The sequence below is a fragment of the Dama dama genome, chromosome 6 (assembly GCF_033118175.1).
Source record: "Dama dama isolate Ldn47 chromosome 6, ASM3311817v1, whole genome shotgun sequence".
Classification (NCBI taxonomy): Eukaryota; Metazoa; Chordata; class Mammalia; order Artiodactyla; family Cervidae; genus Dama; species Dama dama.
The window spans coordinates 41,812,393-41,818,244 of record NC_083686.1 but is presented as its reverse complement, the minus strand read 5'-3'; the positions used below and the strand labels follow the sequence as shown (position 1 = coordinate 41,818,244).

The 5,852-nt window shown below is 37.3% G+C and overlaps 1 pseudogene; it reads left to right on the top strand.

Moving 5' to 3' along the window:
* Nucleotides 1-1,223: 1,223 nt before the first annotated feature.
* LOC133058716 (small ribosomal subunit protein uS10-like) lies at nt 1,224-2,773 on the top strand (annotated as a pseudogene).
* Nucleotides 2,774-5,852: the final 3,079 nt, after the last annotated feature.

Genomic DNA, 5,852 nt, shown 5'->3' with positions numbered 1-5,852 from the left:
ATTCAGGTTTCCTGACACACAGGAAGATTGTATGCTTCCAATATCCATAACTGCCTCTCTACAATTAAAATTGCTTCTTCATTTAAAAAAAATCTACTTGTCCATCTCTCTGTCAATCAGTCTACTACTGTGTGTGTTATCTTAAGATTGTTTGCTTTCTCTATAAGATAATGTCTGATAATTATTTTCATCTCTGAGTTCAAGCTCAGTAAGAGTTTTACCTATTCTCTTTGGCTTAAAAGAAAAACAAAAAACAAACTTGAATTCCTGAAGATTTTCCCCCAATATGTAGGTTTATTCCAAAGTTTCATTTCCTATGATTAGGGGAAATATTCCTTCATGTTCTGCTCAGATGCTCAGTTGTGTCCAACTCTTTGACCCCATGGACTGGGGACCTCCAGGCTCCTCTGTCCATGGAATTTTCCCAACAAGAATACTGGAGTGGGATGCCATTTCTTCCTGCAGAGGATCTTCCCGACCCAGGGATTCAACCCATTTCTCTTACATCCCTTGCATTGTCAGGAGGATTTTTTACCACTAGTGCCACCTTTCTTCATGTTAGTGGATCTGTTTCCTTTTTAACTATTTGACTAGGATATTCCCTAATTTCTCATGTAATTTTCATATGAAGCAGCCCCAGAACAGTTAGACACAGAGACACATAAACACACACATACATTCTGAAGTAGCCTTACTAGTGTAATGTTTCAAGTTAGAAATTTCTAGTTCATTTTAGGAATGGGGAACTATAGATTGGTTTTCTATAAGTTACCCTGAAATTTGATCCAGAGGGTGATATGTCATATCATGATATACCCGCCCCTTTCCTGTCAATGAAATGTATAAGATCAGAAAGCTCTGCATTTTAACAATTGCATATCTCACCAATTTAGGTCAATATCACAGAACACAGCACCAAATAAACCCGAGTCTCTTGCATTGGCAGGTGGATTCTTTACCACAGAGCCACCTGGGAAGCCCATGGAAAATAAGGAAACGTAACTAATAATGATTTGTGTAAGTTAATTTACATAGGCAAAAGAAATAGTCTAGAAATAAACATTTGCCTTAATAACAAAATGCTAACCAAACTTCTTAGGGAATATTGGAGAAAAATGCAGTTTTAATTTTAATATGCACATGAGATCAATTAATGTACCACATATGCAAATATAAAGGCAATGACCCTGATTCTGAATGCTTGTTATTTCTGGAGTTGGCATATGGCGCTCTCTAACAGCAGACGTAATGATTTCAATAAATTAGCTGCTAATGCCATGTAATGCACTCTGATTTGTGTTAATTCAGGCATTGCTTAGCAATTTCATGTTAATTTTGTAAAGAAATCGGTTTTTAAGGCAGTATTAGAATTTTGTTTTGCTTTAAGAGTTTAAAAATGGTAAGAATAAGAACATTTTAATTCAGATGTTTTAGTAAGACAAAAACAGCTTCACAAAGTAGGGATGTGGAATGTGATTCACAACATTTAAATAAAAAATTATTTCTAATAATCCAAAGTTTAAAAAAAAATATTGCTTACTTTGAACAATAACCATGGCAAAAGGTCAAAGGGTTTATAAAGCTCATATTAAAATAGCTGATGCTGAATGCTCCTCTTAAAGTCTTTTCCACCCTTTTATTTGTATTTGTCTGTGGAACATGACAAGGTTAGTCTGGTACTTACTGGTGGTGGTGGAGGTAATTGTTGTAGAAATAATATTCACAGATATGTATGTACATGTAGGTATATGAATTATGTATACATATATAATGTTATATTATCAAATTATATATATATATATATATATATATATATATATATATATATATGTCTCACAGACTTAAATAACAAACCTATGGTTGTCAGGGAGGAAGGATGGGGAGAAGGGATTGTTCAGGAATTTGGGATCGTCATGTACACACAGCTATATTTAAAATGGATAACCAATAAGGTCCTACTCTAGGGCATGGGGAAATCTGCTCAATGTTATATGTGGTAGTTTGAATGGGAGAGAAGGTTGGGGGCGAATGGATACATATATATATATATGACTGAGTCCCTCTGCTGTCCACCCGAAACTATCACAACATTGTTAATGAGCTATACTCCAATACAAAATAAATAAGTAAAAAAAGAAACAATATCCACAGATATAGGCAGACATGTATGTATGCTAACTATATATGCTACATAACACACTAATTAGTTTTATTAAATTATTAAACATAAGATACTCTACAAGAGAAAAACATTTTCTTTTTGAACTATTCCAAGCAAAATCAAGAAGCGTTTTCTCTCTTTGAGGAAAATGTGGTTGCTGCTGAAGTGGAGCCGGATGCTGCCTGCTCCTACTTCTGACTGATGGCTGTTCGCTCTGCCCAGGAACACAAAGTTCAGGAAGCTACACCACAGACTTGGCCCTTAAAAATACCAGCAAGGCTCCAGCGGAGCCAGAGGTGGCCATTCACTGGATTAGGAGCACTCTCATCAGCCCCAATGTGAAGTCCCTGGGGAAGGTATATGCTGCCCTGATCAGAGGCACAAGGGAAAAAAATCTCAAAGTGAAAGGATCTGTTTGGATGCCTACCAAGACTGAGAATGACTACAAGGGAAACTCCTTGTGGTGAAGGTTCTAAGACTTGGGATTGGTTCCAGATGAGGATCCACAAATGACTCATTGATCTGTGGGGTCTTTCTGAGATTGTCAAGCAGATCCCTTCCATCAGTACTGAGCCAGGAGTCCAGGTGGAAGTCACCATTGCTGATGTCTAAATAAACCTTTGTAATAAATTGATAGTTATTTTAAAAAGAAGCTTTATCTTTGGTCTTAAAGAGATGGATCATTTATAAACTTCAACTTATAAAAAGCTAATAAACATGAATATTTCCCATATGATTCTTGTGGGAGAGTAAAAAAAATACAAATGAATACCAAAAAAATTCAAAGTTAAAATTGTCCATTTTTCTTAGCATCTCATTTAACTTTCTACACTTCAGTTTCCTTACTAGGAATGGGTTGATGATAATTAACTCATACAACTTTTATGGGAATTGAATGAGGTAAGATATACAAAGTGCCTGGCCAATGGAAAAGATTAAAGACCTGTTGGTAAAGAACTGTGGCTAAATGCAAAATGCATAGTGTCACTTGATCAAACACAGGTGTTTCCTACCTAAATCCTCTTCTATCCATTCTCCACATTACAGCTAGTGTTACATCCAGCAAAAAACATAAATCTGATTCACATTATGACTCCTTTGCTTAATATTCTTCAAATGATACATCTAAGAAAAAAGCCAGCCTCCTTACTGGGAAATACAAAGCCCTTCACATTCTGACCTCTATTTTCTTGTGTTATCTGTCAGTCTTTGTAAATAATGTCTGTCATTCTGTCCACACTGAACTACTTGTATTTATATGAATAGGAGACAGTGTTAAATGTCCTCACGCACAATTAAAGCAATAGCCTTTCACCTGAAATGCTTACCATGATGTTAGTTTCCTAGGGAATTCCTACTGATCCTTCTAGACTCTGGGATGTGATCATTGACACACCTGAGTAAATATTTCAAATCTCATCATTCCCACAATGCCTTGAATACCTTATACTTGAGCATATTGCAGTACATAAACATTTGTTTTCAGGTCTCTTTCTCTCTGCTGTAGGCTCTTAACATTACTGTGATTAGTACTGTACTTAATATCTCTGTAAATGCACAATACTTAATACAGACTGTAGCATATAGTATACTTTCAGTGAATATTTCCTAATTCTTATGGTGAAGATGATGCAGAATTTGAGCTCACAAGACGTTCTGTCATTATGAGAAGTTAGGGCTTGAACGGATCTTGGATATTTCAACTGAATCCTGCATTTACGAGATACCATTCCTGTTTCTCAGAAGCTGTGTTTCCATGTCTAATTCTGAAATGTTAAACTCATCGGGCTTTAGTTATAAATACTGGAAATATTGTTTTATTTCCCCATGATATAATCTTTGCTTTTCCTACAGGGTACTCCGTGTCTCACTGGCTCAGGAAAGCTTATCATCTTCATGAAGAGAAGAGACGGTACAGCCAATTCAGCTAGTGCTAACCAGGAGTTGAGCATCTTGACGTTTCACTCTCTCCTCTAAGACAAAGATAGAGGTGCCATAAAGGAGTTGTGACTTGTGAATCTTCTCAATGATGTGACCATACACAAGAGATCAAAAATCACCCAGGGCCCATAGAGATGTAGGTGATAGATACAGAACTACAGTCTTGAAGGGAGTGGGAGCTTTAAAGCTTGTTTCTCTTGTGTTTATAGTTGGGATTCTCAGAATCTATGGAGTCGCAAAATGGCTTCATTATGGTTGGGGAGAGCAGCGGTCTGTGTTAGAAACTCCGGTATTTCCCAAAGGTTTGCCTGTGCTGGTTCTCATTACTGTCCAGTTCATAGTGACTCCTATGCCTTAATTAGCTGCGACTCGTATCATCACTTTATTGGAGTCAGACAATGTGCCTTCTAATATAGAATGTGCTGACATTACATGTTAAAGTGGTCAAGTGGCTACTTTAAGTATTTTTTTACAGACAGATTGTCATTTTTTTTTAAAGTATAAAAGCTACCTTTTCTCACACATCTGTGGTTGCATAAAATGCAAACTTTTTAAAAAAAAAGTTTCTAAACATTTTAAGTAGTTCCAAAAATGACTTTACTCATAGGTTTTACATATTGTAATATTCATGTATAATATTTTAGACATCTTGCTTAATTGATGTTGAATCACTAAAAAGTTTCATATATGTGTGTGTTTCCGTAGGATAGGAAAATATTCTCGGAGTATGTATCTCTTTTGATTTCTTTTTCTAATAAGCCATATATAATCCTTTAAATTCAAAATAAGTAGAAGTTTGGGTGTTTATAAGGGCTAGGATGTGTTGACACAGTGGGCTTCCCGGGTGGGACTAGTGGTAAAGAACCCCCCTGCCAATCCAGGAGATGTAAGAGACTCAGATTTGATCCCTCGGTTGGGAAGATCCCCAGGAGGAGGGCACGGCAACTCACTCCAGCGCTCTTGCCTGGAGAATCCCCATGGACAGAAGAGCCTGATGGGCTACCGTCCGCAGGGTCACAAAGAGCCAGACGTGGCTGAAGCAATTTAGCACAGTACAGCATGGGCTTTGATCCAGCAATTTAAACTAAGTACCTGGGCAGGATGAGAGCTGCTCATGAATTTCACTGCATAAAACTGGGGTAGACATTTGGAGGGTCATAAAATGGATCAAAAGAAAACCAAAGTGAAGCAGTCAGTCTAATTCAGACTTTGGTCTAAAAATCTTAGAGGAAATGGAGCAGGTAGCCTATTGGCTCAGCAGAATTAATCAGAGCAAGAACTAAGAGGAAAAAGATGTTGCTTTTGAAAAGAGGAATACAGAAAAGGCCTTTTAGTTGTATTAGCCAGAGTTCTTCAGAGAAACAGAGCAATAGGAATTTATATGTGTGTGTGTTTGTGTGTGTGTGTGTTTGTGTGGATAAAGAGACAGAGAGATTTATTATAAGGAATCAGCTCACATGATTATAGAGGCTGTCAAGTCCCAAGACCTGCAGGTTGACTTGGCAAGCTAGAAACCTAGGAGAGCAGATGGTGTAGTTCCATCTCGAAGGCCAGCAGACTTTACCCACAAAGAGCTGATGTTTCAGTTCAAGTCTTAAAGTGAGAATAAAGCCACTTTGAAGATCATCAGGCAGGAAGGAATCTCCATGTTCAGGAGGGGGTTGGCCAGGCTTTCAACTAATTAGCCCATCCATATGATGGATATCAGTCTGCTTTACTCCATCTGCTGATTTTAATGTTTCTTCTAGAA